The sequence below is a fragment of the Maniola jurtina genome, chromosome Z (assembly GCF_905333055.1).
Source record: "Maniola jurtina chromosome Z, ilManJurt1.1, whole genome shotgun sequence".
In the NCBI taxonomy this organism is placed as follows: Eukaryota; Metazoa; Arthropoda; class Insecta; order Lepidoptera; family Nymphalidae; genus Maniola; species Maniola jurtina.
The window spans coordinates 15519795-15545602 of record NC_060058.1 but is presented as its reverse complement, the minus strand read 5'-3'; the positions used below and the strand labels follow the sequence as shown (position 1 = coordinate 15545602).

General features: G+C 39.1%; 1 protein-coding gene and 1 long non-coding RNA gene across 2 annotated transcripts in view; both read left to right on the top strand.

The window, feature by feature from the left end:
• Positions 1-25808, top strand: part of LOC123880685 (epidermal growth factor receptor) — a 157717-nt gene that overhangs the window by 69562 nt on the left and 62347 nt on the right. The gene's annotated exons all lie outside the window — the stretch shown is intronic.
• Positions 202-24050, top strand: LOC123880721. Its single transcript, XR_006799322.1, has 4 exons — positions 202-213; positions 2045-2048; positions 14089-14099; positions 23968-24050. It is a non-coding gene; the product is annotated as an uncharacterized LOC123880721 (long non-coding RNA).

Below are 25808 nucleotides of genomic sequence, written 5' to 3'. Positions count from 1 at the left end.
TTTTGAAATTGGTAGAGCACTAATAATAATAAATTATTAAGTACTATAGTGGTATTTAGTTTTTAAAAGTTACTCTATTGCATACCACTACAAAATGTACAAATTTTTCTTTACTATAATAATAATTAACAACATAGAAAAAGGATGAACATACAAACAAGCAATATGAGAACTCTCAGGCATGCAGGTTTCCTAACGACATTTTCCTTCACCGTTTAATCAAGTGATATTTTATTTTTTATCTTCGAAAAGTTAGAGGTGCGTGCCCCGGACCCCCCAAACCTTTTTTTTTTAAATCTTCGCCCGGTCTTAGCCACAGTTCTTTATACTAAGGATATTGGTACATAAACAAGTCTATTTTACGGTCCCTTACCAGAAGGGTGCCACGAGACCTTACTACTAAGCCTGTGCTATCCGTCCATCTGTCTGTCTGCCAGCGGACTGTATCTCATTAACCGTAATGGATAGAGAGTTGAAATTTTCACAGAATGTGTATTTATTGCCGCTATGACAACCAATAATAAAAATTTCAAAATGATCGCCATGACTATTAAAAAAAATTATCGGGGATTTGCCGTTGACCTAGGTCCTAGAATCAAAAAGTTTGGCAGGTAGCAATGTCTTATAGCACATGTAAAGGAAAAAATCCGAAAATCGTGAACTTGTGACCATAAAAAAATTAAAACGAAAAAGTGTTATTTCTTGTACGATTGTACGGAACCTTTTGTGTGCGAATGCGAATCGCACTTGGCCGGCTTTTATATGTATAGGAAATAGAAGCAGACGCAGCTCAAGAATACATAGTTTGAAATAAAATAAAATAATTGTAGATCATCGGTCATAAATAGTTAACAGCTAATAGTTGGAGCTGCTTCCATATAAGGTCAGGTTAGGATTAATATTATTATAATCAACAAGGCAGGTAAACAAAACGGCAATCGCTTCGCTCCATAAGAGGAGATCAGTCGAGATGACGTAATTCGTCTGTTCCTTTCATTTTTGCGTAGGTTACGTAGGCTTACCGATTTGACCATCAAAATCTATGCCTAACACTAGATGATACCCGCGACTTCATCCGCGTGGATTCACTCGTAGGTTTTCAAAATAAACCGTAGGATTCCGTACATAATCATTATGAACACCATATTTTGGGTGCAGAGTGTATGAAACTTGTTACTTATTGAAAGAATAGATTTTTTGGACGATATAAGAGGCTGGGCAGAGCTTTTTACGGAAAGAAAAGTGAAAGAATAATAGGTATATTTATTGGACGATAGAGACATAAGAGGCTAACAAGTGTAAATTAAAAATTTTCAACACCCCCGACAAATCATTTTCAAATAAATAATTATGTATATCTAGGCAACGTCCATCTTAACAGCTTGACATTTGTCAATTGACACTTGAATATTGTGAACCTAAGGGTTATCTAACCTTCTTTTCTACAAGAAAACTAGAAAATAGCTGATAACTTCTAAACGGCTGAACCAATTTTTTTGGATTATAGCTAAGAACACTCTCGATCAAGCCACCTTTCAAACAAAAAAAAGTAAATTAAAATCGGTTCATTCGTTTAGGCGCTACGATGCCACAGACAGATACACAGATACACAGATACACACGTCAAACTTATAACACCCCTCTTTTTGGGTCGGGGGTTAAAAATTGATCGAACTGTTGCGCATTCTCTCTCAACTTATCAAACTGAAACGTCAATTTTTCTATGGTTCCTCAAAATATGAGCCTCGGGAATGCATCGATAAAAATAAATATTAATCGCCAGCGATCTAGCGATAAAAAAATAGCGCATTCTATCGATGAAATTAATTTTCTAATCCAAAAGAGGGCGTTCACACGTAACAAGAAACTTATTCAGAGAAACAAGGAAGGCATAACCACATGTAGCTTGCGTCGCGGTTTAGCTATTATACAGTTCAGATTTCACGAACACCTCTACATAAGGCGGCGATTAGGTACAACTGTAAACTCACGTACGTAACTTACGTAATCAATTGTGAGTGTACTTTTAAGAGTGTTACATTAGTAAAGTCGTAAGTTAATCATGTAAGCTACTTGCGCGAGTAAAACTTACAGGTGATCCGCGCGCGCCTTAGTAACCATGGCCAGTTCCATTAAACAAATCTAAAGAAAATATACTGGTTCTACTCAATATTGGTTCTGATTCTGACAACTAAATTTTAGAGTACCTATTCGCATCTTCTTACTAATGTGATATGAAAAGGGCTGACACAGTTTGACAGTTTTAGATTTAATTTAGAGCTGTCAAACCTCGTGATTTTAGCTGTCAGTCGCGAGACTATTATTTTTTGTAGCGTGTACTAAGATTTAAGTCTTTAAATGTAAAATTATTGTGCCGTCCTTTTTTAGTAATATTAAAAAGAAAGAGACAAGAGTATCGGCACCATTGTCATACCACAGTTCACAACAGTTAGGGAACTTCGTTAATTAACGTATTACATATATAATATATATAACACTTGCACACTTTCACACAGACACACGCACTCACGCACACACACACACGCACACACGCACACACATACACACTTACACACTTACACACTACAAGCACACCTTGTATTGTATACAAAAATAATATAAAAAATTGAAATATTTTATGTAAATTAAAAAAGTAAATTATGTATTACATATTAACTATTAACTATGACTCAATTAGTAAAGGAGAGCACTGTCGCCTAAGATACAGGTTTACCGAGTTTAGGGACAACAATATAATTTGTGCTAGTTTTGTCAGTTTTATTAGGTTATACTAAATTATTTTAAATTATATTTTAGTTGTTTTAGTTGTAATTTTGTCTAGAATAAGTTGTAACTTTTGTAAAATTTTGGCTGCAATAAACAATTTATTTATTTATTTATTCTAGCAAAACGTCGAGGCTTCACCTACACTGGCAAGCGTCAAATGTTACCTACATTTAACTCTAGGTAGGCTATGAAACGACTAGGTATCATTGACTTCACGTCACCCCTACCCTAACATTTGACAGATATGTCGATTCAGGATCAAAACCGAGAGTTTCTTCACTCTAGTTCACTCTGCCTGTAGTGCCATCGTTGCCTTACTGTACATTTGCTATACTACGCTTACGTGGTAAACGCAGCCTCCGAGTGGTGGTGGCAACTTCGGAATGCTATAACTCAGATACCACCTTAACGGTACGAGCGAGCGAGAGGCACATACGGCCTAGAGGGAGTCGGAGCATCGACATGGTTGAACGACCGATCAAATAAGTTTTGTACGGAGCTATCGTATCGCACGTAGGTTTTATAGTCAGAGAGCTCCTCTCATGACCCTAGAACAGTTTTGATACAAGACGGCATCATTTTTTAGGGTTCTGTAACTGAAAGGTGCCAACGGAACCATATTACCACAGAATCCTCCGTTGTCCGTCCGTCCGTCCGTGTGACTATCACCGGGCTGTATTTCATGTATCTATAGAGATTTGAAATTTTCACAGAATGTGTATTAGTGCACCTGTAATGGACAACCATACTGCAATTAATTGGTATATAGTCATAACTGTATAGATGTAAATAAATAAATTTCTATTGCCTCTACAACAACATAATATGGGACGTAAGCACTTCTTTTCTACCGACAATCAATTTGAGCGATAACTTTGTAAATTTGTTGGATAATATTGGAAGGGCGATGCGAAGCCGAGGACTTCCGAAACTTTTTTTAAAAAAAGGAGACACATTTTAGCGAAAATCTATTTATTTGCCTTTTAGGTACCTAAACTAAAGACAACTAAAAAACCTACTTATATAGAAAAGGAGATAGATACCTACGTCTTGAACATGTTACACGCTCTCGGACTAGTGGGTATTATTTCTTCTAAACGTGTCGAGGGCTTGCTATAACCCGATTTCAAGATGACGCGTGCGAGATTCGCTGCGCGGGCGCAGGCTCCGTTGGCGCGAAACCTTCAGGCGTTTTACACATTTGCCTGCCTTGTCGTGTCGCGTCATAACCCAATACCGCCCCTACCGCTGTTCTGGCCAATCGATGGCGAGCAGTCGGCGCAACGACAGAATGCGTGACGACACGACACGACCTATGTGTTGTTGATCGACCTGTAGTGAAACCATACTGCACAGAATGGAGTAGCTTATTTAGATTAAAATGCTGAAGCAGTTGGTTGAGCATGATTTTTAACCGACTTCCAAAAAAGGAGGAGGTTCTCAATTCGTCGGGATCTTTTTTTTTTTTATTTTTTTTTTTTATTTTTTTTTTTATTTTTTATGTATGTTCCCCGATTACTCAAAGACCCCTGAACCGATTTGGAATTTTTTTTTTTGTTTGAAAGGGTATACTGTGCAGGTGGTCCCATATAAATTTGGTGAAGATCTGATGAATATCTTCGGAGATGGAGAACAGAACTCCTCAATGGATAAGAGCAAATTGCTCGCGATCAGTGTAATAGCTTAGTAAACAGTAGGGTTTTAACTGGGCATAGCATATTATAGTACAGTGGGGCCACTAAAAATTGTGAAATAAAAAATTTTCAAAAGAAAAATAAAACCGACTTCAAAAACCAAAAACACTAAAAAGTAGAAAATATTTTTTGTTTAGCTACACATGTAATGTACCTAGGTATGAAGTCGGGCGAGCTTCACTCTTGGATTTCTAATTTTGTTTTAATATGCTCGCTCGACTTCATACCTAGGTACATTACATGTGTAGCTAAACAAAAATTATTTTCTACTTTTTAGTGTTTTTGGTTTTTGAAGTCGGTTTTATTTTTCTTTTTCTCAAATGTCTTGCTCGGTGTTGGCAAAATTGAAATTGGTCTGTAATTGTTTGGGTCACTTTTGCTACCCGATTTGAAAAGAGGTATCAATTTACAACATTTCATAAGGTCTGGAAAGAATCCTGTGTCCACAGACTCATTAAAAATTAAGGCTAGATATGGCACAGTAATATCAATAATATTGTTAATTATTTTTACCGATATCCCCCATAGATCTCCTGTTTTTTTGCTTTGTAAAGATTTGAACACTATAACAATGTCATATGGAGTATCGTGTTCAAACCTAAACAACACACTGCATTCAGTGACATAAATACGGTTATTAATTTTAAGCTCCAATTTGTTGTGATCCACTTTGGCGGGAATGAGCTGAGCCCCTGCACAGTTCTATTTGAATTTGTTGGTACAGTTGTTGTTGCTAACAGGCGCTACAGGTGTTGGTCCTCCCGAATTCGGTAATCGATGAGTAGATGCAAGATCGACTCATCGACACTTTCATCGCAGACACAGCAGGACCACCACTTGAAATGATTTGGTCAGCGGCTAGCTTAATGGTCGTGTCGATTTTTATTCGTTTGGACAAGACGGGCTACAAATTGGTAAGAGCCGAACATGGGTCCCGCTCACGCACGATCCCTTTCTTTTTGCCCCTTTTTCGTTATCGAATAGCTCGTTATTACCGGCCTCGGGCCTGCGTGAAGGTCGCTGCGACCTAGGGCTGCCAACTTGGAAAAAACCTTGGATAAAAACTGAAACAAAAAGAAAGATACCCATCTATGTTTTAAGGATTTTTTTTTAAATTGGCAAGTGTAAATTAAAAATTTATAACACCCCCGACAAGTGAAGGTTACAGTAACTAGAAATAAGCTGATAACTTTAAAACGGCCGAACCGATTTTCTTGGATTTAGCTAAGAACACTCTCGATCAAGCCACCTTTCCAATAAAAAAAAAACTAAATTAAAATAACTCAAATTAAAAAAAAAACTCTTATCGGCGGTACCTCTGGTGCTGCGGCGGTTAACACAACACCAGGAGACCCGCCTGCTCGTATGTTCGCTATACTTTATTTAAAAAAAATGGTGCATCTTTTAAGGCCGATTTACACCAATTGCGTATGCAGCACGTAGGTACACGTGACACGTGCGTAGTGACGCGCGTGAATCCGTAGACATAACTGCACGCATTACGTCTACCCGAACGTTCACACCACGCAAGCGGTATGCCATGTCTCATACAGTTCCATACATAACAAGTAACAACGCAATGGTACGCGCTACGTCTACGCTTACGCACCCTGTGTGAACGAGCTGTTAAATCACATCTCATCGTGTTCTGCTAGTGGGTATGGATACAAATAGAAAATTACCTAAGGTTTTATCATAAGCGCTTATATGGCAGCGGTCTCTCAGTTGCGGCGAGTGTCGTATAAAGGCAGAGATACACACGTGCAAACTGTTGTTAAATCGCGGTAATTTTCTACACTTTATTCACGGAGAGAAGTTAGTATAGGCTCTCTCTGTTCCGTAATCCCTTACAAATGACAAAGACAAAAAGCTCAGTGGGTGTTAACTACGGGTGGCGCTCCAAAATCGATGGTGTTCTGAGTAACCAAACAATGTTTTCCGCATTATTTAAAAAAAAAAACATTTGGAATTCAATTCGAAAACATAAGAGAGTTTGTGGTCGGTTGGTTACTCGAAACGGTTAACGCCCACTGAGTTTTTTATGCATGCCATTCAAGTATAGGATTAAGTAACAGAGAGAGCCCCATACTAACTTCTCGCCGTGGATAGAGTATAGTTCGGTCTACAGAGTAACCGATGTGCTTAACGCGTTACGAAGCTGAAGTAGCAATGGGCAGGGCACATAAACAATAAACGTTAGAGGGGCCCAACTCCCAATGGCGATCTCGCACGGAAAACGCAGGAGTAGGACCCCCTTAGGCGGACAGAGGACATCAAACGAGTGGCAAGGAGCCGCTGGATCAGGCGGCTTAAGACCGTATGTGGAAGTCTTTGCGAGACCTATGTCCAGCTGTAGTCGCTTCTCGGTTGATAATGTTGATGATTGTATAGGAACGCGCGTTACTTTGCGGAAATCCATGATATACAAGAAACTGAAAGCTTAATTTGCTATAATCCGCTAAACCAGACAAATCTGTATGGTGCAACATCGGTCAAGTATCAGTGTGAAGGCGGGGCATATCGCATGCGCTAGTCGCACCATACAAAGTCTGGTTAAGCGGATTATAGCAAATTAAGCTTTTGGTTCCTTGTAAATGATGATGGTGTCGGGGCTCGCCCGTGCGTACCCGGCCTAACATCAGGGTGGCGCCAGCGGCCACGCCGCAGTAACCAGTCCTGCAATTGCGGTTTTAAATAATTTCACATTGTAACTACATATAAGGCGTATTGCACAATCATCACAACCTAAATAATAGCGTAATATTTTTTTATTGGTGTTTTTCCAAATCGGTTTTTTTGAAGGTCCAGGTAGATACAGCATGGGACGGGTCGAGATGGCAATCGTGGTGGGGACGCGCCACACACCCGCACAGCCCTCACGCTAACCCGGGGATAGCGTGAGTAACGTGGGATTGCCATCTCGACCTGTCGCGTACTATACGTAGATTATATTCACAAAAACTGTATTAATAAAAATATTTAAATAATACTTGCTGTTTCTGACTGACGCTTATAGTATGATACCAGCAATGGCGTGCACAGAGTTTAAAGCCAGGGTAAGCACTTATTTTCTGGCAGGTCATGATGGAAAATAAGTGTTGATTCATTACAACTAGGGTAGGCAGTACTTTTATACCTATATGAGCTGCACGCCACTGGATACCAGGTACCGACACTCATCTACCAAACACTCACCCAGATATTATGAAAAAGTTTCGCTTCAAAAATCATACACACGTACGCGCGCGTTCAGTGCCAGTCCAAGCCATGATTAATTATACCGGCTAGCATGAAAAGAGCACGCAGCACGCTATGCGGTAACAACAAAACAACTCCGAGCCTGCAGGGTCTTCGTAGGGTCACCATGTATTATGAAACTTTGGGGATCAAACAAATTAATAAAAAAATTACCATTTTAATCTGTTAGTTCAAGACCTGAAGAGTGATAAACGCTATTTTTAACCCCCGACCAAAAAAGAGGGGTGTTATAAGTTTGACGTGTGTATCTGTGTATCTGTCTGTGGCATCGTAGCTCCTAAACTAATGAACCGATTTTAATTTAATTTTTTTTGTTTGAAAGGTGGCTTGATCGAGAGTGTTCTTAGCTATAATTCAAGAAAATCGTTCATTCAGCCGTTTGAAAGTTATCAGCTCTTTTCTAGTTATTACTGTAACCTTCACTTGTCGGGGGTGTTATAAATTTTTAATTTACACTTGTTTATTTCGGAAAATCAAAGAATTCCCACGGGATTTCACTAAGCCCACGCGGACGAAGTTGCGAGTATCAGCTTTTAAAGTGACACGTCTCAGTTGCACCGCACTTCATGGTATCACTAGGTAGGTTTAAATAAATATTTAGTACAGTTTATTATAAGTATAGATTAAGGCGTATGGATAGTTAAAAAATATAGTACTTAGTAAGTTATGTACATAAAATTAAAAGCGCCACCTCGCCAACAAACTGGCCCACCAGTTTGGCGAGCTACAAAATGTAAAAGATGTGTAAAATTATTTCGAACAAAAAAAAAAAAAAACTAGTGCTAGCCTAGGAAAAGCTAACAGATAGGGCGGTCGTGAGAGCCCTATCGCAGCTTCTTCTCGCTCACCACTGTTCTCTCTAGACCTCCTGGAGCTGTGGTAAGCGCTGTAGTCTTATAGTGAGACTCTCGGGGTCATCAGTCTTCATAGTGTCACTAGTGACAGTCACAGGAGCAGATAACAGATAGGACGGTCGTGGGCTCGCGGCGCATCGTGTCAGCCCTATCGCAGCATCTTTTCGCTCACCATTGCTCTTTCTACACACCGAGACAATCTCCCGTTCCAGTGGTGGGAGCTGTCTTATAGTGGGACTCCCCGGTTCATCAGTCTTCATGGTGTTACTAGCCCATGCCCGGAGCAGATAACAGATAGGGTGGTCGTGGGCGACGCATCGTGCCTGCCCTATCGCAGCATCTTTTCGCTCACCATTGCCCTCCACTGCTCTAACTACCTACTGCGATGACCTCCCTTATAAGTGGGATCTCCCTCCTGTTCCGGGGTGGCTGAGGTTCAAATAACTTTTCTTAGAGTTATATGCGTTTAAAGAATCTATACTAATAAATAAAATTGGAGTGTCTGTCTGTAATTTCGAAATAACTACCTCATATTAAGCTCATATGGTTATTTGAACGATACCATAACTGAATCACACGTTTTTAAAATTTTTGTCTGTCTGTCTGTCTGTCTGTCTGTCTGTCTGTCTGTCTGTCTGTCTGTCTGTTTGAAAAGGCTGAATCTTTGGAACGGCTGAACCGATTTTGACGGGACTTTCACAGGCAAGTAGAGGATTGACCAGGGCGTAAAATAGGCTACTTTTTTAACCGACTTTCAAAAAGGGAGTTGTGTTTTTCTACCTATGTACACCGAAATCTCCGAGATTTCTGAACCGATTTGCGTCATTTCTTTTTTAATCGATAGAGGAACTTTGCGACATTGTTTCATTAAAAAATTTGGAGTCCAATTCCTCAATCCTGATGCTGCAGGGGATCTGACCAATCCACGCGGGCGAAGCTGCGGGCATCAGCTAGTTGATTAATATTTAATATCAGTTAACCTCTTTACCTGAGAGTTATGCGTAATGTGTTCAAAGGTGTTTAATCTGCTTATTTGCACTTGGTCAGGTGGTAGGTATATACTATATAGTATCTAACCTTCTCATTCTAAGAGAAGGACCATACTCTCCATAGTCGGGTGGAAAAAAACAATTGCGATGATCGAAATGACGTTCGTTGATAGCGATTACCATAAGGCCGTTAAACTCCGAGGAATGTTGTTAGTTAATTTTTCAAATTCATATCGTTTTCATGAGGTATTTTTTAATGTTCACGTGCGATTCGGCACGGGCCCGGTCGTTTCCATCGAAATCGGCAATTTAGTGCACGCAATTCTCTTAACATGCCTTTTAACATGTACAACGCTCTTGAAATGCATTAGGTTGCTCGCACATCATACATAATCCGCAATTTCCGCTCGTGCAATGTAGGTCGATCATTTACATTTAATTAATTTTTTATATGCCTTTAATAACTTCTGCAACAACTTACCTTGATGTAACAACTCACCTCAACACGTCTAGGAGCCTGTTTAATTTTTTTAAGATTTTCTTATAGTGCTTTTACCTATGATTACATTTGAATATTATAGTTTATAGAATTAGGTATTTTGGATTAAAGATTTATTCAGCTTAGGCTACTTGCCAAGATATGCAATGATAAAACTGTAACAACTTTTTTCGGTCTCTTCTACGAACATCTCAAATGATAAACTTCTTATGATAAAGAATAGAATAGAATAGAATAGAATTACATTTATTCATATAAACTTATATTCTTGATTAAACTCTGACTTCTGTACGTCTTACTACTAAAAATCTCTAATATACTACGCACACATCGCATTTCTCTCATACATTTGACATGTATGGACTAAATACTGAGTAAATTTTTATAAATGAGTGCCTGAAATGCTTCTGAAAAAATCTAGCAATCGTCGTACTGTAGCTGTTAAAATATAACCCTACCGCTGTTGTTCGACAGTTCGACAACCGTGTGACGATCGCAATCACCTCTGATTGGCCGATACTCTGTCATTATGAGCTAAAATGCATTGGGGCAGTAAAAATACTATAAATTCCAATAGGGCAGTAAAAAGCCAATCACAATACAGTAATAATGATTGAAGCAGCTTTTTCGGAATCGTCGTGCAGCATAAGTTCTTTGAAGTAGAGCGTGCGGCGTACGGTGACTATAGAAACTGATGTGTGATCATCTTTTACCAATCTTTCACAAGAATTTACGAATAAATTTTTATTTCCACACGTATTGTAATTTTATTTTTATTGATATGGTATGTGATTGAAGTGTTTTAACTGCAAAAATATAATGTTATAAACTATGGTTATAAAGTTACCTGCATACTCTTTCATCATTAACCTACTGGTTAATTGCGGAATATCTGCATCAATCATTGCGACAAGCAACAGATGTTCTGTACTACAACCTCAATTGATGTGATTGGCTGAATTTGTGGTATTCTTGTTGCAACAATGCATTTAAGCCAATGTATGGTGAGAAAGTGTCGGCAAATCAGAAAAACCTTTCCATTGTGAATGTCGCAAAGAAAGTATTCTTGTATCTTGTTTTCATCATCATCATCCTCATGAGCAACCCATCGCCGGCCCACTACTGAACACGGGCCACCTCTAAGAATGATAGTGGTTTAGGCCATAGTCTATCACACTGGCTTAGTGCGGATTGGCAGACTTCACACATTTTTGACAACATTATAGAGTCAGTCCTGCGGATTTCCTCAAGATGTTTTTCTTCACCGTTAAAGCAAGTGATATTTACATAATTGTTTCAAACGTACAACAACTCCAAAAAGTTTAAGTGCGTGCTCGGGATAGAACCGCCGAGCTGCCGAGTAGGAGGCCGACATCTTATTAAGCACTAAGCCATCACCGCTTTTGTATCTTGTATTACAACTTCTATAAGCTTCGTGGGACAAGTTTGTTTCAGACTTAGTACTCTAATGTTGCGCTACATTAAGGTTAATGTCAATGCCTAACAACGCCATAATTATAGCGATAATCAACGCGTTAAACTGAGTGGCTACACTAGAACGGTTAACGTCTAACGCCAATCGAATTGGAATTAAAATCGTCTTACGTCAAATGGCATTGCGATTGCCTTTGTACGTTGATCGTAGCTACATCTACGTTTAACGGGAAACGCCGTTGAACATCGCGTTGTTGGACGTTAATGTGACTGGGACATAACCGTCATAAAAATACCTTGGTAATGGTAACATTAAACATTTACACGAATTTTGGGCAAGTGTTAAACTAGGCGTCATAAAGAGTAAACGACTTGAAAAATTATCGTTAAACCAGTAAAATAATGATATAAGAGACGTTTAGACGGGAATAAAGCCTGTCTAGATGGAAATATTCAAACGCAAGTTTAGTTTTTATTTTAATACAAGTTAACCCGCCCCGGCTTCGCACGGGGAGTCTACCTATTCCATTCCTAGAGCTCCTAGAGCTCCCAGCTTTCTAGAGCCTAGAGCTGATAGAGTAGGTAGAGCTGGTAGAGTTGGTAGAGCTGATAGAGTTGGTAGAGCTGATAGAGCTTGTAGAGTTGATAGACTTGGTAGAGTTGATAGACTTAGTGCTGACAGAGTTGGTAGGGCTCATAGAGTTGGTAGAGCTGGTTAAAGAGTTCATAGAGCTGATAGAGTTGATAGAATTAATATAACTCAAGAGGCGCACTATTTATACTAGACCGATAGCATCTTGGTGCCGCAAACTGAGAATAAAATCATGACATGAATGAAAGACTTAACTCCAGAAGGTCATAATCGCTGAGCAAATTACGACGCTTACGCGTTTCTCCGAGAAGGTTTCTGCGAATTGTTTATATTTTAAGTCAGCTAAGGAAAACTAAAGCATGTGGTTCTAGTGATTAAACAAAGTTTTTTGAAATATAAAACTGTGAACGCTCGTAAAACTCCTCATATGAATCGGCCCTTAGCGACAAGGAGTACTAGAGTACTCTTACTTAACTTATCACCTTCGAGTTCGTTCCGCGAAGTAATGCCATCAAGTTAAAACAGTTTATACCCTGGCCCATGATTCCTGGTAGGTAAAGCAGGAATGTTGAGAAACCAGACGTAGCTTGCTCCAACTTAAGACTTAGCGGGCGGCCAAAGCGATAAGGCCGCCAAATTGTACTACTCATATTTTTGCAGTGCAATGTTTTATTTAGGTATACGTTTGTTTTTAGGATGGTGTACAATAAAGCATACCTATTTCAATTTTTAATTTCAATTACAAGTCTTTAATTCTTATAAGAATTCCTTAGTTAAAACTTTGAATACCTAGTCGTAGAATTCAGATTCAAGACAGCTAAGCTAAGTAGTGTCTATACCAATTTATGTGTAATATACTTCGTGCCGTAGAATGCTTTACGTAACCGCCAGCTGGTTATTAGCTGCTAGTACCTCGTATACCTAATCTAGACTCTAGGCAACCTAATGGCCTGAAATACCTACCTAGTTACTAGAAATACTTGTTTTTGATCTATGTGCGATGTTTCTAGAATCCTACTAATATTTCAAACGCGAAAGAGTTTCTATGTTGGTTTGTTCTTCAATCACGTCGGAACGGAGCAACATATCGAATAAATTGTAGATACCCCAGATGTAGCCTATGTCACCTGGACCTTCACGACGAATCAATTGACACCTCATTCATACGTAGTTAAGGCGCTACGGTGGAACTCACAGAATCTGGATACAAACGTACATACATAGACTGCTAAAATCATAACCCTTCCTTTTGGCTTTGCCGTAGTTAAGTAAAAAAAAAGAAATGCGCTGAATTCAGGCGCAGGAAGACCATGGATGTGGAAGACCCTACAAGAGACTTATAGGTCCAGTATATAACGTAAAACGTCAAAGATACAGGCTTGCAGTGGACATCTATCGATTGACACTTGACGGTGATGATGATGATGTTAAGTATGCTTACAATTTTATAATAGTCCATTTTCTGAATTTTGTTGCCAAGAATAATACGGACGGCAGAGCCGGGAGCAATGTTTGTTTATCGATAAAAGATTCGGAGCATTATCTAAAAAACCGGCCAAGCGCGAGTGGGACTCGCACACGAAAGGTTCCGTTCCATCGTACAAGAAATAACACTTCAATTTTTAACCCACGACCCAAAAAGAGGGGTGTTATAAGTTTGACGTGTGTATCTGTGTATCTGTGTATCTGTCTGTGGCATCGTAGCTCCTAAACGAATGAACCGATTTTAATTTAGTTTTTTTGCTTGAAAGGTGGCTTGATCGAGAGTGTTCTTAGTTATAATTGAAGAAAATCGGTTCAGCCGTTTGAAAGTTATCAGCTCTTTTCTAGTTTTCTTATAGAGGTTTTTGTGTCGGGGGTTTTTTAAATTTTGAGTTGTTCTTGTGATGTAACCACAAATTAACAGTTATCGGATTGTCCCCTTTACTTGTGTTATAAGTCATTGCTATCTGCCAAATTTCAAGATTCTAGGAATGGCAAGTATCTAACAAGGTATCTAACCTATAGGTTTCCATTCCCTTGACACGAATTGTTCCCTGACAGGTATTGACAGACACGACAGACAGACAGACAACGAAGTGATCCTGTAAAGGTTCCTTTCTCTCTGGAGATACGGAACTCTAAAAATATCGATATGTCGGCTATCGATGAGCGTACTATCTGGAAGTACACACGAAATGGGGCGACAATCGGGATAAACACGTTTAACCGTTTGATAATAATATAAGCAACGTAAAGCTAGGTCTCCACTCAAAGATATGATTTTTTAATATTATGACATTATCTACTGACCGGAACTAACATAATCCCTTCTGTAGTCTGTTTATAAGTAAACTAGCTTATGCCCGTGACTTCGTCGTGGACTACACTAATTTCAAACCCCTATTTCATCCTTTTAGGGGTTGAATTTACAAAAAAAAAATCTTAGCGAATGTCTACGTCAAAATAGCTATCTGCAGGCCAAATTACAGCCTGGTCCGTTGAATAGTTTGAGCTGTTCGTTGATAGATCAGTCAGTCAGCTTTTCCTTTTAGATATTTAAGAAAATTTTGCATGCCTTTAAGGTGAAACATTTGTACTGGACAGTAATATGTAACAACATCTCATTGTAACAAATGTTTCAGCTAATAAAGCATCTTCAATCTTATCTGTTCAGGTGACATCGTCGCTAGAGTGGCGAATTTGGTATCGCCTTTTAAGAAATTTACGATGAGAAAATGAAATAAATTTCCTTCTACAATACCAATGACTTTGAATTGGCGTCTGACGCGGCTCTAGTCCCAATTTTGTCTATCTGAACTGATAAGTTGGTGGCACTGTGTCTTATAGCTTCATGTGGCATTCAATCTTAACACATTCCAAGTATTCAATATTTGCATAGGCTAAATGATACCTGAGTATTTGTATTACGATAAAAATATCGGCTACGCGGAAAACATGGGCTTACGGCTGTGCGGCCACTTGATTTACATAAACGTCTTCAGAAATTCGACGTAAATCGTAAACCATAGAAATAAAATGCTCAAGAAATGAAATAAGTATAAGTGCTTCAAATGCGGCGCGAAAACTAACAATCAATATGTTTGTTCCAAATTACTCAAATTAGACATATTGCTTAGGTGTTAAGTTTTCTTTTAGAACTAGAGGATGCCCGCGACTTCGTCCGCGTGGATTTAGATTTTAATAGATCCCGTGGGAACTGTTTGATTTTCCGGGATAAAAAGTTGCCTATTTCGATTACAGGGACGCAAGCTACTTCGGTACCAAACATACAAATCGGTTAAGAGGATGGGTCTTTAAGAATCCCGCGGGAACTCTTTGATTTTCTGGGATAAAATATGTCCGTCCCCTAACCCTGTACCAAATTTCGTCAGAATCGGTTACACTGTTGGGCCATGTAAAGATAGTAAATTTTGCACGCCATGTCATGGCAGATTGTGATACGTACCTACTTAAAATTTATGTAACATCTTTCTTACTTACAATCATGCAATAAATGAAATGAATGAATGAATGAAAAGGTAGCAGGCAGAGAGACAGACAGACAGATAGACAGACAGACAGACACACTTTCGCCTTTATAATATTAGTATAGATAAATATCTTTGTTTGGCATGGCTTTGCCGGTAGGGTGGTGACTAGCCACCCACGGCCATAGCCTCCATACAGACTGGAGAAAATTATTATTCTAGAATTTATGAATTCCGAAACTGCCCCTGACAGGAATCGAACCCGGGACCTCCTGCTTATAAGACGACCTCGCCGCTACGCCAGGGAGGTGGTCAAATTATAACTTTTCCATAGTCGAGTAATAATAACACTCGACTGGCCATGTTCGTGTTTAAATAACACTAATGTACATACGAGAATCGTGAAGGCAATCTAGTATTGCATCTCGCTTACTCCCTCGGTGGCTAAATGTGCCCCTCTTTGTCCCACCTGACGCAGCCTCCTAGAAGGCTCCAAGATTGATTCTGAGAAAGCGTAAACTCTACCGAAATAGTCCAAGCTCTGTAGTAATACAGGCGTAATCTACAGTAATTGTAATGCACAATGAGCGGTTTAGCCTAGAAGACAACGGCCTCCTACCTCATCAAACCTTGACTAGGTTTGATTCCGGGCACCCACCGCCAATTTTTCATGAAATATAAAAAAAATTATTTATAATTTGACGTAAGATTTTTTACATTTTACCAGTTATTTCCCAAAGTCATATATCCAAACTTCATAGTCGCTGATCGTTCCCCCCTGTGTTGGGGACAATATACGCAAATAAACTTTCAGATTTTATAAAATATCGAAGGTCTGGCACGCGCTGTCTCTCTCTCTATTATGATAAATTAAAAATGACATTTAATTAATTGGCACCAGCGTAAACGCTAGAAACTCGTTAGAGATAGCTCATGAATGAAGATGCCATTAAAATGCAAAAACTTGAAAAATGCGTTGTTTATTGAATAGGTAGGTATAACCTACCTGTTATTAGATAACAGGGATGATGTTCTTCTAGTCAAATCAGCGACTTTTTATTAAACGTCAAAACGCTTTCTTAGTGAGAGAGCTTGTATGAAATACACAGATGTGACGTCATATACATTTGACGTAATTTGCCGTACTTTTTTTAGTTAAATCGATAATTTATAAAATGGTCAGCTTATCTCTCATACCGCTAGATTCATAAAGTACGGACTACGGAGTACCCGAGTACGGAACCCTCGGTGCGTAAGTCTAGTTATAAGTAGTTTTGACCGGATAAGAGTTTAGAGTGTAATATCCTACTAATATTATAGACGCGAAAGTTTGTATGAATTGATGGATGTATGTATGTTTGTTACTCTTTCACGCAAAAATTATTGAACGGATCTGGCTGAAATTTGGAAAGAAGATAGCCAATACCCTGAATTAACACATGGGCTACTTTTTATCCCGGGATATTTAAAAACCTATATCAACGGGAACGAAATCACAGGCATCAGTCAGTATAATATTATAATTGAAAGTAAACAAAATAATGCTAGTTATCGGGCAACCTCAATAACTGTACAACGAGTGCTGGCGATACAGACAGAACAGTGCGCAAACACCTCAATGTTTCCACACACGATTGTAAACGTCATTGCACGATAAGGGAATACTTACTAACATCACACTTACATTATATCATAATATCAATGTTTTTAACCCCCGACCCAAAAAGAGGGGTGTTATAAGTTTGACGTGTGTATCTGTGTGTCTGTGTATCTGTGTATCTGTGTATCTGTGTATCTGTCTGTGGCCTCGTAGCGCCTAAACGAATGAACCGATTTTAATTTAGTTTTTTTTTAATTTTAATTTTTCCAAATTTCGTCATAATCGGTTATACTGTTGGGCCATGAAAAGGTAGCAGACAGACAGACACACTTTCACATTTATAATATTAGTATTTTATTTTATTATTTTCATTTAATACACCAATAATAAATAGTTAATAATTAATATTCCTATTAGTTATAGTCGCCAAAAAGACCACCCCTGGTTGCCCCTGGACCAAAAGTGCCCTTCAATTTATTATATTATTATATATATATTAATATTAGTATTGATTAGATCTATTCTTGTTTTTCTCCAGCTCTCCTTCCGGATATTTTATTTTATAGTAAACTCTCTATTATAGGTATGTACAATGTGCAAGATCCTTATTTTTTTTTTAATACGTAATTTGTAGGGGTTTCTTGGATTATCCGGTGGTAACCTAAATAAGGCAGAGGAGATCGTCCATACTACGTTTATAATTAGTGTTAGGTACTTAAAAACTTGACTCCTACCAAAACAACTTTTATTATTATAGATATTTATTAGATTGCTTGTTTTTATCATAATAACCGTTTATTTCGAATGCAGTCTCGTCGCAAAGGATTTTATACACCTACTAATATTAATTAGTTTGCATGATTAAGTGTTTTTTGTCTTGTTGTCAACATAATCGGCGCCAGCCATAAAAATAATCCAGTATAAACGGCTAAATATACATAGTAGGTACTAACTATGTGCATGCGATGACAGCGTGTTAGTGGATATATTCGTAGTAGCTTAGGCAGTTGTCCGACCGCCGAAGATTAGTTAGAAAGGAGTTGAAACGAGTCGGCGAGCAACGAGAAGCGAGTGTGTAGTTGTGGTAGTTGTCGCTGGGTTACTTGCGAATGCGACGGGCGACTCATACAATCCCTATGCGAACTACACTGCGCGAGTGTGAGCGTCGCTGAGCGAGTTTTTCTTAGACTCAGACTTGTCGCTGCGACAAATTAGTGGAGAGAGATTTCTCGCCGGGGCACTGCGATCAACTATTTATTTATTTATCTCTTTTATTGATATGAAATCATACATCGATTGTAGATTCTTGAGCGAAGAAATAGTCGATAGCTGGTATAGTTTCCTCATCGGCTTAGTTATGTATGTAATTATTAGCTTGTGCTCGTGACTTCGTCTGCACCAAACCCCTACTTTATCCCCGGTTCGAATATTGAAAAATCCTTTCTTAGCGGATGTCTACGTCATAGTAGCTATCGGCATGCCAAAATTCATGCATGATGTAAATTATGTAAATCCATGTCTGTGGCGTTGATAAATCATTCAGTCAGTCAGTCAGCTTTTCTTTTTATATATTACTAGCCGATGCCCGCGACTTCGCCCGCGTGGATTTAGGTTTTTCGAAATCCCGTGGGAACTCTTTGATTTTCCGGGATAAAAAGTAGTCTATGTGCTAATCCAGGATATTATCTTTCTCCATTCCAAATTTCAGCCAAATCCGTCCAGTAGTTTTTGCGTGAAGGAGTAACAAACATACACACACACACACATACAAACTTTCGCCTTTATAATATTAGTGTGATGCTGCTGATGAACATTTTACCCTGGAAAATAAATGACTTCCCACGGAATTTTCATTATACAAACTTAAACCTAAGTAGACCTAACCTAACCTAAGTAGTAGTTTAGTAGTAGTAAGTAGTAGTAGTAGTTAACCTAAGTAGCGGGCATCAGACTGTTACTATTTACTATATTTATTTTGATAAATAAGTACATTAAGCTGTATCCGTTTACAGATCAAGGCATTACCTAAGAAGTAGTGTGCACTATGTACTGGATTGATTAAGGTCAGAGTGTTATTTATTTACTTGGCCAGTGGCTGGACCACCTGTTGTATGAACTCGTTTTATTTATCTGTTATCTTGACTAGCTGATTCGCCTGGCATCGCACGCCTGTATATCTATCTATACTAATAACTAGCTGACGCCCGCGTCTTCGTCCGCGTGGATTTAGGTTTTTCGAAATCCCGTGGGAACTCTTTGGTTTTCCGGGATAAAAAGTAGCCTATGTGCTAATCCAGGATATTATCTACTCGTATCTCCATTCCGATTTCAGCCAAATCCGTCCAGTAGTTTTTGCGTGAAGGAGTAACAAACATACAAACACACACACACACACACACACACACATACAAACTTTCGCCTTTATAATATTAGTGTGATAAACAGGTTAAGTTCGTAAGTTTGTTATAAGGAAGTTCTGGAACTACTGAACCGACTTTGAAAATTCTTTCACCAGTAGAAAGCTACATTATTTCCGAGTAACATAGGTTATATTTTATTATCATAAAAAATAGAGATCCGTACGAAAATATTCCCGTGCGAAGCTGGGGCGGATTGTAGTGATGATAGTTTAGAGCTTGTAGAGGGAGATCTGGGGTTCGATACCGGGCACGCACTTTTCGAAGTTACATGTGTTTCAAGCCAATAATTATATCATTTTCTAAATTTTTTTTTAATACCTACTAGGTATATCAAAAATTGCGGACCCGGCAGGATTTGAACCTAAGTCTCCCTGGGCAAGCACAACGGAGCCTAGAAAAGGAAATAATAGTAGAATACACTGGTCAAGTATAGTCTTTCATTGAGGTGTTGACGACGAGAAGAGTAAATTCACCGGTGCAGCTTTCTCGTCGAAATTGTCTCTACCTAAATAAATAAAATAATAAATAAATAAATAAGTATTTAGAATAATTTGGGTACTGAGATTTGAGAAACAATTCGAAACCAAATTTTCTACAAATATATCAGGACTCAGGACAAAGTGCTGTTTGTCTACGACCGATACGTCTGGAAGACGAACAGGTATCTAGGGTTGCCACTTGCCACCTGCCAATTTGTGATTTAAAAGTTACCAGCATCAAAAATACGAGTTTTAGATATTTTTACGGGATTAATATGATAGATGCAAAAACACAACACCCGCTAGCCAGCCAGACAAAACATCAGCACAACTAAAATGAGATAAAAACACCGGAATTTGACCTATTTACCCCGTATTTTATTTTCGCAATTACGGGTTTCTGTAATATCATAGCTGAAAGACGGAAGAACGCTAAAATACGGGGCATCTGAGAATCCTAAAAGGTATATATTTGGCTAGGTAAGTGTAAAGGCGCAGAAAGTTGCAGGCCCGTGCTAGTTAACTATTAACTAGCTTAATTAATATTTTCCTTTATATATTTAGATTAATAAACATAAAAGGGAAAGACAGATTTTAATAGCCGTCAATCGATCGGCCTTTGACACTGTTGCATTATGAAGATCGCCCCCGCGCCCCGAAAAGCCTTTAAAGCCTCTAATAAACAAAATCCACCTACATCGCCTTTGCAATGTCATACAATCCAGCCAAAAAAAAAAGTTGTTAAGCACATACAACTTCAAAGCATCCTAAGACCTTCTAACTCAGACGTGTTAACACCAAATTGCCTAATACCACATCTTACCATGTAGGCTGCGTTAGTTACCGGGTGATCCTCTCCTAATCAGGCTCAATCAAATGTCAACTTTATCGCAATAGTATATAGTATAATCTTGTTTGGAAGCTATCGGTATACCGTTTGGAAAATGGAATTACAGCCTATTATAAACGAATACTCCAAGAGATCACCGAGAGGCCTCATTCAAAACAAAATTAACAATTTATTGGCTAAGTTACCATTAACTAACGCAACGATGATTGAATAGAAAATATGATTCTAGATATCCTTACAATTTGATGTAGTAGTAGAACTATATGAATTATAAAATAAGTAGGTAAGTGCGTGCAAAATAAATAATTTGTCAAAATTAAAGTTGCAACAGTTGAAGGCAACAGAAGGTTATCTATATTTAAAGTATTTACCACTGGTATAGAATGCAGATTCTATCATTCTAATAAAACTAATACTTATTACAAACATTATCAACACCTTACTAAATCAAAACCTACGTAACCTACCTAAGCATGTTTTGAATTCTCAGAAACTCCCTGTCAAGTGTCAACATTCAACAACACATCGCGTTGTAAGAGTCATCACTCGTCAACATCATGCATCAAATCGCGTGACGTGGGTGGCGTCGGGTGTTGCCGATGTGTGGGCAAGAAACTCAGCACTCAAAAGTGAATTCTTACAACCGTCTCTGGGACTAGCAATGTCGAAACCGACGCGTGCCAACTCCAAAGTGTGATGATGATGATAAATATTAAACTTAATTATGTACAGTGTAAAGTGTAAATTCCTTTGAGACATCGCTATATTTTCGGTGTTGATATAGAAGTACATAAGAACGTATATGCAAGTGTGTTGGCTGCAATGTGGGAAGTATGACGTCATTACCACCGGGCTTGCTATCTCCTAGATAAGTTTACTAATGACCAAGAGTTAACATCATGACATCGCTTAATACCGGTGACCCAAAATATTATGTTATTGCGACCAGTACAGGTCATAGAAGCACAAAGGCACTGCTTCTTGTACTTCTTTTTATCAGCCTTTACTTTTTCATTGTCTGACATGCCTATGTCCTGCTTCCTCAAGTGCACGCCATTCTTCTAGTCTTCTATGAGTATTACCTAGTGTTGTTATGGATATCCATATCCGTAACCGAAACTATCGGATATCCGAAATAAAAAAATATCCGTAACCGTAACTGAATCCGTAATAAAAGTTTTGGATAGTTTCGGATAGGGCGGAGTCTAACTAAATACTACACTTGTACGAATTAACTGTGCACTCCGCTGGAATGCGACATCAGTTCACATTTTACAGTTCCTTAAAAAATTAATATCCATAACCGAAACTATCGGATAATCCGAAATAATTTAATATCCATAACCGTAACCGAAACCGATATTATTTTTTACCAATATCCATATCCATATCCGGATCCGTAACATCCATAACATCCCTAGTATTACCCGCAAACTTGGTGATGTCATCAGATCAACTAGAATCTAGATGGTTGTCCTCCAACGTTTCTTTTTCTGGACTGCTTACCTTGTTTGTAATGCTCAATGCTTATTTTTCATAAGACCTAAAGAGTAAATGGGTTCCTATTCCTACCTAACTAATGGACGATGGGCAAATGCCAAGATTTTAACTCAATGAGTCAACTGTCAAAAGTAAGGTCCACCTTTATAATAAGGACTGAACTTGTACTTCTGACATGACGGCTGTTGACACATAAAGTAAAAGTGCGAGTGAGATCTTATTTTGTATGCATTATATACCGTGTATATTATTGTTCAATAGCTGACTTAGCTAGGTTTCGTACAGATGATGCCCCGTTCGTACAAGGGCCCCGTCTAAACTAAATCGACCCATAACGAAGAGGTCAGAAGGGGGTCGGATTAATAGATTCGGAGAGAAAGTGCCACGTGGGCAGGCACGCGCGATGTCGACACTCGACATTCGACGCGCTTAGGCGCCGTTTCCACGGACGAGAGAATCGCGGCGATAGTCGCCGTGTGACAAAAGTGTGTGTGTGTGTGTGACAATCGCCCTATGAACATTGGTCGATAGAGTTTGTATCGAATTTTGTCACTCAGCAAGCCTCCCGTACTTGGAGATGGCGCCTAAGGCCGTGTCTCTATGAGCGAGTGTAACACGATAGTTTTGTCGTGTAATGAAGACTATGAACGTGTCGTCATACGGCGATGCGATCGCCGCTGCTATGGGACGAGTGACAATGACGGCAAAGCGTCAGTGACACGCAACGCACTCACCGCGAAACGCGACCTCCTGGCAGCATTTTCTTTTTTTGTTAAACAACTGTGCAGCGACTCATTGCGGCTTGCAGCTATCCGTTACGAAAGAGTTGATATCTAGCCACAGCCGAAGCCTCCCACCAACCAGACCAGAGAAAATTCGGTAATTATAAAATTACAAATTGCGCCTGCTGGGAATCGGACTCGGAACCTTCCACTAATACATCACACGACCACAGCGCGTACCTTGCGTCAATCTGGCGACGACGCGACGATAGCTGCAGTTGCGTTTGCGTTGGCAACGTGCTGCTCGTGTATATGAGCCCTAAGCCTCTAACGAACCGTGCCCGAGCTCTGACAATGAACAAAACAAACAAGCTCTCTTTGTGGACCGTTCAACACTTTCGGGACAATCACGGCCATGCTGCAGGCTGCTGTGATGTAGTCACGCTGTTATTGTACAGGTTATGATAGTTCTGGCACAGGTTCTGGTTTCGAAGGAAAACTTATTGAGGCGCGAGTTGAAAGCCACACATTGTTTGGAGTGAAAACTTTTTTACTAACATTGTGGTTTGAAACTCGATGAAACGAAAAAGCGACATTAAAACACATGTACATATTACACATAGGATTAAGGGCGCCTTCGCCGCAAAGCCTTGTGAATCCATATAATTTCGATCGACTAGAAGTAAGAACCCCGCGTAGACTAAACGGTTTGGGTGTAGTTTGACAAATTTGCATTAACGAAAACATCACGTTCCACATTACGATTGGAACGCGTACAGGATTGAATACCAATGTAAGAGCATTGAACACAGACTTGAGAAAAAGTGACTGCCTGACAGACTGATCTATCCAGGCACAGCTCAAACTACTGGACGGATCGGGCTGAAATTTGGCATGCAAATAGCTATATCGCAACTTTTTATTGCAAGATAGGCTTGCGCTGGATGACAAAAAGCAATGATGAGGTGATGAGGTTGCTGCGCGCTTGCCAAGAAGATGCCTATTCTCTTTTGCCTTTAAGGTATTTAGGTTATACGTGGCAGAATTGGCTTCATTTTTATGAGCACACACCGTGAATGCATGATCTATATATATTATAGTCTGCGGCTTAAAATTGGATACCCAGAGAGGTGCCAGTGCGTGTTCGAACAATTAACGCGGGAAAAATATAGAGCTGTTAGATACAGTTGTTGTTGAAGTCATTCAAGCACTTGTCCCACCGCCGACGAGGAAGCTACTTAGCTATTTTCTCGCTCAAGAAACGTACCATCGTACAGTATGATTCCCTGTCAACGAAAGAAGTTGATCGCTGAATGTCACTCACTGTTCAAACTGCCGCGACCGCTCTCTCTCTCCCCTAGTTTGTCGCAACGACAAGATCTATGAAAAAAAACTAGCTCAGCGACGTAATCATCAAATCTTCATTGAATTAATACGAGACTTACTTGATAGCTTTTGCATAAAGAAAGAATTGTCACAAAATCTGGTAAAATTTGACAAAAATGATTATTCCCTATGATATGATTGATAACGATGATGTCAAGTTGCATTCAAAACCGTTTAATAATTTCAGCTTGAAGCGTAAGTATAGCACGCGACAGGTTGAGATGGCAATCGGGGTATGAGGCGGACGGACGCCGTAAACCCGCACGTCATCGGCGACCACCCGCACTGGGTTAGCGGGTTTGGGGTTTGCAATTTTTTTAAATTCCATTTTTTTAAAAATCACATTACAAGTTAAACCTTGACTGCAACCCCACCAGCCCGGCTAGCATGGGCAGTAGATAAAAATTATATCCCCCGATTATATCCACTGATGTCATAGAAATCAGTGGATATAATCGGGGATATAATTTTTATCTACTGCCCATGCTAGCCAGGCTGGTGATAGAATAGAATAGATTAGAATAGATTTTTATTCAAATAAACTTTTACAAGTGCTTTTGTCGCCAAAATAAGTGAATCAGTCCAAGATATATACATCGATGGTGATGATGCAGTCTAAGATGGAAGCGGGCTGACTTATAAGAGTTACCATCCAAGCGAAGCCGGGTGGATCAGCTAGTAGTTTATTAAAATAGTCTCTGAGTATGGCCGACAGTGGTCAGAACGTGTATGGAGCGAGCGTGAAATCGGAGAACGAATGAATGCTGTAAATCAACTCAACTCAACGGTCGAGGTATTTTTTCCTGTCTCGCCACTAGGTTGCGCATACTCTACCGCGACTGAGGACGGATACTGACTGAACTGATTCTCCATCGGCTAAATTACTATATAAAATGGCGCGTGAGAACTCATTTTGTACACTATTTAGCTATACTATATATATATACTATAAATAGTGTACAAAATGAGTTCTCACGCGCCATTTTACTTTATGTGTCAACTGTCGTGTCAAGATAAATTATTATAACGAAAAAAGAAAGAGTAAAGTGGTTTCGTAAAGCGTCGTCTCTGTCACACACACCTAGGTTTTCAGCGCTCTACAAGACCGAAGCAACCGATTTTCTTCTTCTAAAATTCAGTAATTATGTATGTATTTATATTTAAAGGGTTTTTAAAAACGTTCTAGAACGTGTCTATAGCATTTCATTAGTTTGATTGATTAATCTTTAAAAGAGAAACAAACTACGTTTGTATGAAGTGCGCTTCATAACAAA